This window comes from Geotrypetes seraphini, chromosome 10 (assembly GCF_902459505.1).
Source record: "Geotrypetes seraphini chromosome 10, aGeoSer1.1, whole genome shotgun sequence".
Taxonomy (NCBI): Eukaryota; Metazoa; Chordata; class Amphibia; order Gymnophiona; family Dermophiidae; genus Geotrypetes; species Geotrypetes seraphini.
In genome coordinates, this window is record NC_047093.1 from 81,186,946 (window position 1) to 81,200,509 (window position 13,564).

The window sequence follows — 13,564 nt, forward strand, 5'->3', positions numbered from 1 at the left end:
GTCGAGCGAGCACTACGATAACCAATACCATGATATTGGGCAATGAATAAGGGAGAGCTAGCAGCTGGTATCCAGGGTTTCCCCTCTTTGCACCAAAGTCCGTCCAAAAGGGCGGCTTTGGGCACCTGCCAAACGCCAGGCATCAAATTCAGAGGAGGGGGTGGTAACAAAGGACTGAAGCTGTGAAAAAAGAGAGGAAGAGAATCCTGTTCACCCTTGAGACCCAGAAGCCTATTTAAAAGAAGGGCTTGGACATCGTGAAAAGTATGAAGGGTAATGGGGTGACCTAGGATCAGAAAAGTAACCATCTCTACCACCATAGCACAAGCAGTCAGGGAACTTGAACAGGAGTGACTATAAAAAAAGGCAACAGAGCGTAACTTACCGCCATGTTCTCCCTTCATGGTGTTACAATAGTCCCAAACAAAGAGATAAAACATGTGGGCATAAGCAGGAAAACCCAAACTTGAGCTAGAAACCAAAGCACATCTTAAATGTCCAACATTTCATAAGTCCATCTGATAAGAGCAGTCATTTCAGAAACCAGGGTCTGTCTCAAAATCTGGTCATAGAAGGAACAAGCAGAGATCCATTGGCGGCAGTGACCAATCATAGCAAGAAAAGTAAGCATGTCTTTCTTGGTAGCTGGGCGGGGCCGACCCAGAATAGCAGCAGTGCAGAAAGTGCAGATTTTCCTCTGACCATGAGACAGGACAAAACCCAGGTATTTCACTTCAGATGTACACCAGTGCAGTTTATTTCATGACACCTTGTGACCACACACAGACAACCATTATAAAAGGTACAAACTATCAATCGGATAGGTCTCCTGAATTATGGAACACAAAAAGTTGTACAAAATAAGAATAGGACCATGAGGGGCAGTGCATGACTTGTAGAATAGCCCGAAGGACATTCCACACTAGGTATACTGTTGCTTAAAGGTGAAGGCAAAAAAGGAGCTGAAAAGCTTCACCAAAGGGACTAAAATAAAACATTCTTTAGGAAAATGACAGAAAAAAATCATTGGCTGCCGATGGAATGGTGGAAGAAACATAAGGGCAATGAGAATTACCAAAATATTAACAGCCCGAAAATCTAGGACGAAACAGGGAATGCCATCAGCTTTGGCAACAAGAGCGATGGGCGTATTATAAGAAGAGATGGTGGTTTTGATAATGCCGGAGAAAAGTCAAGAGACAAGCAGTGGAATCTCACCTTACTGCTTTATAAAACCAAGAATGAGTAATTTCAAAGAAGCACTATAGGGGGTCAGTGGAAGCCCAAACAGAGAAGTCTGGGGGAAGGGACAAAAACATTCATGCACAGACCCTGATAATGAAAGTAAAGAACAGATTAGCTTTGCTCTGCACAAGAAAGAAAACCTTTAAAACGGAATTTTTTCTTTTTCTTTTTTTCTTTTTTTAACTACAAGGGAAAGATCTTAGACTGATTCAAACAGCGCATTCAATTCATTCCACATAACAGCATGTCCTACCTCAGTAGTAAACATTGGTGACACAGAAAGATGGGAGCTGAAGGAAAAATGTCATACACACACACAGCCGTACAAGTCTCATTTGTCTAGGAGTAAGTGCCTTTATGACTCATTACAAAACCCATATAACAATGCAAAAATATTCGCTTATCTTACCTTATAAGCGAGGTACAGTAATAAGAGACAATAAAATCTTATACTCTATAAAAGTTTTTAACCTTACAAATGACAGAGTGGGCAGGGGGGTTCTATAAATAATTTCATTCTTTCCGAAAGAATGGCAGCTGCTTATATATATGAGGGGCGCTTACCGAAAGTACCCCGAGATTTTTCCCAAAAAAACTCCATAATAGAACCCAAAGCTTGAACTTAAAATAAAGGGTTGGGTACAGGTCACCACTACCCAGTGAGTATTAAAGAACAGAAAAAATTCAGAAATACTCACAAAATACCGGTGATATCATCTGCCCATCGCGGACAAGCCCCCAACTGAAAAGGATTCAGGTCCCAATTCCTGCCCCATACTTTCTCTGTCTCTGTCATTTGTAAGTCAGGTACCTGGGGACACATCTTAAAGACCAGAAACCATCTTTCAAATATGTCCGTCTTTTATTATGAGTTTCACATATTTATACGAATCAGGTTTGCCAGCATGTGATGGCATGTGACGTAAGGTCACATGAAACTTTAAACACATCAGCATTTTTCCTATCTAGAGATTGAAGTCCAAAAGGTAAGAAAAAGCCTTGACCAGCAGAGCTTCTTAACTAAATCTGTCTGTAAATACGGCTTAACAAAACAATTGAATTCACTTCACTACAACTCTGTTTAAACATTCATGTCAAAGAAAGAAAGACAAACATAGATGTCCTTATACCATCTTCAAAGAAGGGAAAGATAAACAGGGCCTACCTTTGCATCTTTAAACAACATATGCCTAAGGACACTTACTAAAGTTCTGATACGTGTCCGTTCAAGTTCCTATAAATATTATTTTCTACAATCATTTTGCTGTTGAAGTGCATTTATAAACGAGGTTATGAGCATCTCTAATTGATGTCCAACAATAGTCAGTCAGCATTGATGAATTCCATCTGCCCTGATATTGTTTCTTCATTGTAGCAATGTCCCGGTGAAACCTTTCTCCGTGCTCATCAAGAACACTACTAAGGGCTCCTTTTACTAAGTTGTGCTAGCGGTTTTAGCACGCGCTTAGCGCACATTACACGCGAATGCCTCCATAGAGCTGGCGTTAGTATTTTCTGCGTAGCACGGGGGTCAGCTTGCGCTAAAAACGCTAGCGTACCTTAGTAAAAGGAGCCCTACGATTATTGGGGGGGGGGGAATCTAATTTGAGGCAAACTTTTAATATTTCTGAGATATTTATAATATTTACTCCAAGCATAGGAAAATATAGCAAAAATGTTCATTTTTGCATTATAATGCTCTTTTGCCAAAAATCTGAGGTTAAGGTCAGTTTTGAATTCAGCAACCCCAAATCACTATAGAACACCCACTGCAATTCATGCCTCAAAACCTGTATTGCACGGTGCATTCTTGCAGTTAGATTAACCTTTTAGATATAGAAGCTATTCAAATAGAAAATCAAAGTCTTTGCTATAAACCCACTGATCGCAACATGCATCTTCATTATCAGAACTGCCATCCAGTCAAACTGAAAAATAGTTTACCCTAGGGTTCTTTTACTAATATCAAAATGGTTGCACGATAACAAATTGGCCCTTAACGCATTCAAAACAGAAGCCATGCTGTTTCCGTGTAGGGAGGGTCAGAAATTAGGAGCCAATATAATCATAAACACAACCAAACTCAAAGTTGTTACTAAGGTAAAAACTCTTGGGGTCATACTGGACCAAATTAGTTCATTGGTAAGAACATGTTTTTATAGGTTAAGATTAATTAGATCTCTTTCTGCACTCCTCGATAAATCGTCACTAAATATTTTAATACATTCTCTGGTCATCTCTAAAATCGACTATCGTAATGCCCTATACAAAGGGATTACCTTAAAAGAAACGCGTAGATTACAAATTCTCCAAAACACCGCAATAAAAATTATTATGAACAGGAAAAAATTTGATCATATAACCCCACTGTTGAAGGAAAATCATTGGTTACCGGTAAACCATAGAATTACTTATAAAATAGCTTTACTGACACATAAGATATTAGTAAATAAAGCCCCAGCATTTTTAGAAAGATTCTTAATACCATACACGCCTGTAAAATCTCTCAGATCAGAAGAAAAATCCTTGCTGGTAACTCTCTCACTAAAAATGATTTACTCAAGGAGGGATATGATCTTTTCTGTCACAGCTCCACAAATTTGGAACTCTCTTCCTCTCAATATAAGAGAAGAAAAATTACTTACTAAATTCAAAGGCTTACTAAAAAGCTGGCTGTATAGGGATGCCTTTAACTGATCTTTCTTAATCATTACTTCTTTCTTTGAACTTATCTGGACAAGGAACACTGTTAAGTAGAAATTAAGTGGGTACAGTCCCCTAACCTTCTGTTTCCTTACCCACCCTTTCATTTATTTTTATATTGTATTTAATCCATTTTTTTTTCTCCCTCATTTTCTGTAGAGTTTTTACGTCATAATTGTTTTTAAAGCCCTGTTTGCTTTAAATTTTTTTTTTTTAATTTACCTACTTTTAATTTTGTAAATCGCATTGGATTTGGATACTGCGATTATATCAAATATTATAATAAACTTGAAACTTGAAACTAAACGCTAATGCGTCCATAGGATGGACGCGTTAGCACTTAGCGTGCGCTAAAGTGGCTCATTATTTGCAATTACTTAGACACAGAAGAATATGTAATCATAACCATGGGACTTGCATTGCGTCCATGCTCAAACACATAAATACATGCTAACAATAAAACAATATACAACATTGTCCATTTTTTGAGCAAGGATTATTGGCCAAAGCTTTATTAGAACTATTAAACAATATTATGTAAATAAATGCATAAAACAACCCAATCTATTATGGTAATCTCCTGCTAATATATCCTATCTAATCCAATAAACTCCCCCCTCAACTTTGGGTAGTAAGTGCCAACATAGTAACATAACAGATGACGGCAGATAAAGACCCAAATGGTCTATCCAGTCTGCCCAACCTGATTCAATTTAAATTTTTTTTAATTTTTTCTTCTTAGCTATTTCTGGGCAAGAATCCAAAGCTCTACCCGGTACTGTGCTTAACTGCCGAAATCTCCGTTAAAACTTACTCCAGCCCATCTACACCCTCCCAGTCACTGAAGCCCTCCCCAGCCCATCCTCCAAACAGCCATATCCAGACACAGACCGTGCAAGTCTGCCCAGTCCTGGCCTTAGTTCAATATTTAATATTATTTTCTGATTCTAGATCCTCTGTGTTCATCCCACGCTTCTTTGAACTCAGTCTCAGTTTTACTCTCCACCACCTCTCTCGGGAGCGCATTCCAGGCATCCACCACCCTCTCCGTAAAGTAGAATTTCCTAACATTGCCCCTGAATCTACCACCCCTCAACCTCAAATTATGTCCTCTGGTTTTACCATTTTCCTTTCTCTGGAACAATCTTTCTCTGGAAAAGATTGTTCTATGCTAATACCCTTCAAGTATTTGAACGTCTGAATCATATCTCCCCTGTCTCTCCTTTCCAACCTTGGGCTAGATTAACAAACGCAGGTCCATTGAATTCATGAAGCCCCAATATGCAGATAGGGGCAATCGGAGGAACGCCCCCATCTGCCTTTCCGGATCACTCGATAGCGATCCCAGCGCATGCACAGACCATCTGTAGATGGTTTGCGCATGCGCTGGACCTCAGGGCCGGCATAGATTTTTTTTTTTTAAATAGGCGATCGTTTTAATGGAGCCCATGGTTTTTGGAGCCCGTGGTTTTAACTCGCTTAAGCCTGCGGTTTAAAACCACAGGCTTGCAGTGCGGGGAATGGAAGCAGGCAGGCAGCATGTTCGGGGCAGGCAGGCAGGCGCGTTCAGGGCTGTAGGATAGGGGCTGACAGGGTAGAGAGTTGGGTGGCAGAAGGCAGGGCAGCCGGAAAGGGCTTCAGCGACTGGTCCTCAGCAGTTGCTTTTTTTTGATTGGCCAGCCCAGTCAGTGTTGCAGGGTTTTGTTTAGTGAATCGCGTCCCTGCCTACTTTGCAAGCCGTTGCCCTCATTTGCATGCACGGATCGAAGAATGGTCAGCAGAGCGGTAAGTGAATCAGGCCGGGGTCACAAACCAATCGGTACACGATCGGTTTGCTTTGTGAATCTAGCCCCTTGTCTCTTTAAAATCTCAGTTAAGCATTAATCAAATAACCCTTTGAAGTAGCAGGTAAGTATCGTAGTGATGCTAAGGTCTCACCTCTGCTTGTGGTAATATTGAACACAAGCAATTAACCCTTTTAATCTGCATGAAACTTTGTAATTTTTAATATACCTCCCTAATCTACTTAGACCTCCTGGACACCTATCCACAATTCCTGCAGTTGTGACCCACCTAAACCCACCACCCCTATAAACAAAAGAAGAAAAAACTTGAGCATCCAAACACAAAAGTAGCCCCTCCCCTCTTTTTTAAACTTTATTTAAGGCAACTTGAAGCAAGATGCAAGCAAAAAAACAGCACACCACCGTGTGAACACAGCAACGAATACAGGGGCGAAGAATAGCCAAGCGTCAATAAAGTGTACAAGCCGCTAAATCAGGGGTAGGGAGCTCCGGTCCTCGAAAGCCGTATTCCAGTCGGGTTTTCAGGATTTCCCCAATGAATATGCATGAGATCTATTTGCATGCATTGCTTTCAATGCATATTCATTGGGGAAATCCTGAAAACCCAACTGGAATACGGCTCTCGAGGACCGGAGCTCCCTACCCCTGCGCTAAATGCTCCGATGCTCATAGAATGTTAACCTCACTGGGAACAAAATTTATCAGATGGATTTTCATTCAAGGTGTAATGTACCTCTAAGGTCCTGGGTGCTCTTCTGGACACTACATTGTCATTTCAACCACAGGTCAATCATATTGTAAGTACTATCTTTTTAAATTGTGTCAGTTCTATAGGATTCATCCCCTGTTTACAGGAGAACATTTCTCCCCTACTTGTTTGCGTAATCATTTTATCTCATCTGGATTATTTCAATCGTTTATATTCCACGCGATTGAATTTTGCTCTAAGCTTCAGATACTTCAAAATGCCACAGCTAAATTGATTTTTCACTTGAAGAAATTTGATACAGCTAGTGTGAGTGCCTTGATTTGCTTAAACTGGTTGTCTCCGTAGGCTTGCATTAGTTTTAAATTAGTATGTTTGATATATTAACATTTTGAAGGGTCCATTCTGGAATACTTAATTGGTTTGTTTTCCTTTTCTAATAGTTCCAGATCATCTAGAGCGGAAGATTCCCATTTAGGGCTCCTTTTACAAAGGGCCTCAAAGGGCACTAAAATGCCCCGCGCGCTAGCCGCTAATCCGTTGCGTGCGCTAAAAACGCTAGTGCACCTTTCTAAAAGGAGCCCTTAATTTATTTTCCTTCCGTGTCAGGAATGTGTTACAAAAAGATTTTAGAGTTCTCAGTTTGCAACCATGCCAGGGGCTTAGCTACCATTGAGTGAGCCCAGCGAAATGTCCAGGACCAACCAATGGTAGGGACTGCCTACAGCTGAACCCTTCCTTCCATGTGCCAAGGTCTGACATCCCAAAACTTAGCTACTTAACCCACCTGCTGGGTCCTCCACAGCTACAGACATTGCTGAAGGCTGCCTGTCTGGCTAGCGGGACCTATACTCTACTGTGTTGATGCAACTTCCTGTGGGTGGGACATGTCAGCGGAAAGCTTCTACTGGCCAGATAGGCAACCTTTAGCGCTGTCTGTGGTGCTGTAACTGTGGAGGACCCGGCAGGTAGGCAAGTAGCTGAGTGCAGGGAGGTACTGGACCTGGGGGAGCACCGGACCATGGAGAAGCCTGCTTGCATGGGGAGGGGGGGGGGGGGGCAACTCGGTCCTGCCATCCAGGGCCTACTGACTCCCAGGTATGCCATTGTATCAAGCCATTCAAGTCTGGTATTCCTCAACAAAGGAATTAACAATTTAGAACTCATGTTATTCCTTTTTGGAAATGTTTGAAGACTTGTTCAAGGAATAAGAACATAACATAAGAACATAAGCAGTGCCTCCGCCGGGTCAGACCACAGGTCCATCCTGCCCAGCAGTCCGCTCCCGCGGCGGCCCAAACAGGTCACGACCTGTCTAAATCACCAGAAGGGGCCCCCATGCCGCCTTGGTTTCCCTTCCTAGCCCTCCGGTCTTGCACATGCACGACCTGGGTATCTATACTTATTTTCTGGTTAGCTTTCTCAATATCCCATGATCCCTTTATCCTTCAGGAATCCGTCCAGTCTCTGTTTGAATCCTTGTACCGTACTCTGCCTGATCACTTCCTCCGGTAGCGCATTCCAAGTGTCCACGACCCTTTGGGTGAAGAAAAACTTTCTTGCATTCGTTTTGAACCTATCTCCCTTCAGTTTCTCCGAATGCCCTCTCGTACCTGTTGTCCCCTTCAGCCTGAAGAATCTGTCCCTATCCACACTCTCTATGCCCCTTTATTATGATTTCTTTTCTTCTTACAGATATATTTTTCTCTATTTTTGTATTTTTATACAAAACTGTAATCCATTTTGAGCCTTATTGGGAGTTGGTGGAATACACACGATCTATTGCATTACATCACAGTACATTTTGCTATATGTGTAACCGTTTGTCCTTGCAGAAAAGTATATGTAGGACAGACAAGGAGAGCCTTACGTGTCAGGATGAGTGAGCATAAAATGAATATAAAGAGAAGCAAAATGGACGAACTAATAGTAGCACATTGTATGGAGAACACAAATAAGTTTGATGATTCGAGATGCTTTGTCATTGATTGAGAGCCCATTAGCAGGAGAGAAGGTGATTGTGTCAAAAAGATAAAGACAAAAAAGATACATTGTCTCAATATTTTAAAACTGTGGGCTTGAACAATCAGATAGAATGGAATGTCTTTGATTTATTCATAAAGTCTGACCAATGAATTGTAATTCTATAGAGACACCGAATACTCTTTGAATGACAGAGTAATCATCAGTGCAGACATGAAGGCCGCCAAACAAGTAGAGAAGGCCTCATCCAAAGCAAGGCAACTTATGGGATGTATCAATAGAGGCTTCGTTAGCCGCAAATCTGAAGTCATAATGCTACTGTACAGAACCATGGTGAGACCTCATCTGGAGTACTGTGTGCAATTCTGGAGGCCACATTACCGTAAAGACGTGCTTAGAGTTGAGTCGGTTCAGCGGATGGCCACTAGGATGATCTTGGGGCTCAAGGGTCTCTCGTACGAAGAAAGACTAAACAAATTGCAGCTCTACACTCTAGAGGAACGCAGGGAGAGGGGGGACATGATTGAGACATTTAAATACATCACGGGACGTGTCGAGGTGGAAGAAGACATCTTCTTTCTCAAGGGACCCTCGGTCACAAGGGGGCATCCGCTCAAACTCAGAGGAGGGAAATTCGATAGTGACGTAAGGAAGTATATCTTCACAGAAAGGGTTGTAGATTACTGGAACAAGCTTCCAGAGCAGGTGATCAAGGCCACCAGCGTGCTTGACTTTAAGAATAAATGGGATGCCCTAGTAGGATCCTTACGAGGGTCGAGTTAAGGAACTAGGTCATTAGTACTCAGACTTAATGGGGTGGGTCAGTAGAGTGGGCAGACTTGATGGGCTATAGCCCTTTTCTGCCGTCATCTTTCTATGTTTCTATGTTTCTATACACACTCAAAAAAGCACCCAACCACAGGTGCCTAGTTATAGAATTTCCTTTTACATGTATTGTCTATGAAATTATTTTGATGAAATTTAAAAAAACCTTTCCTTGCAACACCAGCTTTCTGTATCCTGGTGCATCATATTAAAATGTCATGGTCAGCATTTGATATAAATGCCAGCCATAGCATTTAAATTATCTACGTATGTTCGGTGCTGGCAGCCTCAGAAATGCTAGTGCAGAATATATACACCAGCTATGCGGACAGAGGCATTCAGCCACAACTTTTTGGGGGCCTAACTTTATCCACATAAGAACATAAGAAGTTGCCTCTGCTGGGTCAGACCAGGGGTCCATCGCGCCCAGCAGTCCGCTCCTGCAGCGGCCCATCAGGTCCATGACCTGTAAGTGATCCTTTGCCTAAAACCCTTTAATCCCCATTTTTCTTCTATCTATACTCTTTCATGGTCATATCTCTACCTCTATCTATATCCCTCCAGCCCCGTATCCTTCAGGAACTTGTCCAATCCCTCTTTGAATCCCCTTAATGTACTCTGTCCTATCACATCCTCTGGAAGCGCATTCCAGGTGTCCACCACCCTCTGAGTGAAGAAAAATTTCCTAGCATTGGTTCTAAACCTGTCCCCTTTCAGTTTCTCCGAGTGCCCCCTTACTCTTGTAGTTCCCAATAGGCTGAAGAATCTGTCCCTTTCCACCTTCTCTATGCCCTTCATGATCTTGTAAGTCTCTATCATGTCTCCCCTGAGTCTTCGCTTCTCCAGGGTGAAGAGCCACAGCCTTTCTAGCCTCTCTGCGTATGAAAGGTTTTTCCATACCTTTTATCATTCTTGTCGCTCTTCTCTGAACCCTCTCAAGTATCGCCATGTCCTTCTTTAGGTACGGCGACCAAAATTGGACACAGTTACAGGGGCATAGTTACATGGATAGTGGCTGAATATCACTGATTGTCTTTCTCCTGCACAACACTGTCTGCATAGTGCTGGCACGATCGGTAAGAATTTTCAGCAGCATTGTCCAGCTATGTGCTTGTGCCCTTAGGTATAAAATTAGACATGCAGCTTTTAGCGCATGCTAATGTCCATTAGCGAGTGCTAAGCTTTAGTAAAAGGGCCCCTTAGTTTCACCAATACACATGAACTATGAAAGTCTATCTAATTTTTCCCCTGTGATAACGAGTATAGGAGGAAGCTTCACACAGAAATGTTTTAGAAAGAAAAACTACTTCCAAGAGCTTCTAAAGAATCAGTCTTTAGAGAAATACAAAGAAATTACTGTATCTCTACAAGAAAGTGCTATTCTTTACTGAGCTTATCGGTAAGTCTCCAATCCAGAGCTTCCTGGGCAGGATCAGAAGACAGAGGTTCAGCCCCGATAAAGTCCCAGAGAATGAGGTTTTGTTTTTTATTTTAAGTTACAAGACTCTTGCGAGCCTTTCCTGATATAAAGTGAGTTTGCAGTTTATGTGGACTTACATTCTTACCTTCATAGTGACTGTTTAACAGGAATAATGTACCAGTGGGCTATATTATGATGTTCAGCACAGTGAAAAGATCCGGAACAAACAAAACGGGAGGACCAACGAGGTCTGCAGTAAAGGATGCAAAACCAAAACAAGGAAAACTGCAGAAACACGTACAATGATGCAGGCTCAACTTGGTTTGTTTTTAAGGTGGTATTATTATTAACTGCACTCAATTATTTGATTTAATACATTTTGCCTGCATCATTGTACGTGTTTCTGCAGTTTCCCGCACAGTAAAAGGTTGCATGAATTTTAGAGCAGTGAAGTACAAAATACATAGTAGGGGATGACAGTTACATGCCTTTGGTACTTTTCAAAACTCTCATGAGGTGATAGGGTTAGGAGAAATCTAAGGAAATACATTTTACAGAAAGGGATGTAGATGCATGGAATAGTCTCCCTGTAGCAGTGGTGGAGAGAAAGGCTGTCTGAATTCAAAAAAGTGTGGGACAGGCATGTGGGAAAGAGGAGATAGTGGAGACATGGAGGGGCAGACTGGATGGGCCATTTATCTGCCATTATGTTTCTATGATCTTGCAATGCATATGAAAATATAGTGGTACCTTGGATTATGAGCATAATCCATTCCAGGAGCATGCTCGTAATCCAAAATGCTCGTTTATCAAAGCGAGTTTCCCCATAGGAAATAATGGAAACTCGCTTTGATGGGTTCCCACCCCCCACGAGGCCAGCAGCACTGCTCCCCCCCACACAAGAACCGGCATTGCTCCCCCCGAAGGCCCCCTCCCATGAACCGGCACCCTCCCCCCGCGATCCGCACCCCCTGCCGCCATCGGGCACCCCCCTGCCACCATCGGGCACCCCCCCGCCGTGACCTGAGGTCCCCCCAACCCACCCGAATCCTCTTCTTACTTTGCTGTAGCCTCCGCAGCGGCACTGGCACCAGCATCTCCTGTGCGTGGTGCCGGTGCCTGAAGATCTGCTACCTGTGCTGGGCCTTGAGAGTTCACGTTCGACGTGAACTCTCAGGCCTTGAGCATGCGCACATGTCAAGGCCCAGCACAGGAAGCAGATCTTCAGGCACCGGCATCACACACAGGACATGCTGGTGCCGGTGCCTCTGCGGAGGCTACAGCAAAATAAGAAGAGGGTTTGGGTGGGTTGGGGGGACCTCATGTCGCGGCGGGGGGGGGGGGGTGCGGATCGTGGGGGGGAGGGTGCTGGTTCACGGGGGGGGGGGTGCTCGCAAATCGAAGCACGCTTGATTTCCGAGGCGCCAATTTTGCGAATGTTTTGCTCATCTTGCAAAACACTCGCAAACCGGTGCACTCGTAAACCGAGGTACCACTGTATGTATTCCGGTGACATACAACTGGATTCTGTGTCCAAAAATAAGAAATTCAGTGTAAAAGAAGTAGTCCCATAAATTGCAATGAAAATAAAAAAAGCAAGATCTCATAATAAATGGTCTTTATTGGAAACTAAAATAATAATAATTATGTATTTTATAATTTTAGTTTTCAATAAAGACTATTTATTTTGAGATTTTTTTTTTTTTTTTTGGGGGGGGGTTGTTTCCATTGCAATTTTTGAAAAAATTTCCCTTATACTGTACTGTGCTTCTAGGTGTGGGCCATTTGCCTCTCTGCAATTTTGCAACAATATGAAATAAGCAAAGATAATGTCTCACATGAACTTTCAAGATGCCATAGATCCTTTCTCAAGATAGCTGCAAAATGACATTTCTGTGAGATATGATACAATCTGGCAATGACTTAAAAATATACAAATCATTTATCTGAGAATGCTGACATAACTTTATATGGAGAAGTTCTCTGTATAAAGTTATTCCCACTCTTTCTGCGTCCAGATTTGAATGTATGTTATATACAGTAGATAGAAGCTGAATACCACCTCTGTCTGTAGAATTTCTGGCTCCACTTTGGCCTGCCTCAAATCCAGCCCCACTTTGTCCAGATAATTTTGATCATACAGGGAATAATTCTATAAAATAAGTGTGACAGGGGGTGATGGGGAAGCTGGATGTTGGGGAGTCCCTGGACATCATGTACCTGGACTTTAGCAAAGCATTCGATAGTGTACCACACCGCAGGTTGCTGAGCAAGATGAATTCTATAGGATTAGGTGACACATTGACGAAATGGGTTGGGAACTGGCTTGGTGGTAGGCTTCAAAGGGTAGTGGTGAACGGCACCCCCTCCGAAATGACGGAGGTGATCAGTGGAGTGCCACAGGGCTCGGTCTTGGGCCCGACCCTATTCAACATCTTTATAAGAGACTTGGCAGAAGGGCTTCGAGGTAAAATAACATTATTCGCCGATGACGCCAAACTAAGTAATGTAGTGGGCAAATGCACAACGGACGAAGATTCAATGCCCGACAACATGATGCACGACCTACTCCTACTGGAGCGCTGGTCTAGGACCTGGCAACTTAGCTTCAATGCCAAAAAATGCAAAGTCATGCACCTAGGCAACCATAATCCATACGAGACTTATACCCTTAATGGTGAGATCCTAACAAGAACGATAGCAGAACGAGACTTGGGGGTGATCGTCAGTGAGGACATGAAGGCTGCCAGTCAGGTAGAGCAGGCCTCATCCAAGGCAAGACAGATCCTAGGTTGATACGCAGGGGTTTCGTCAGCCGTAAGCCGTAAGTCATTATGCCATTGAATAGATCCATGGTATTCCCACCTGGAATACTGT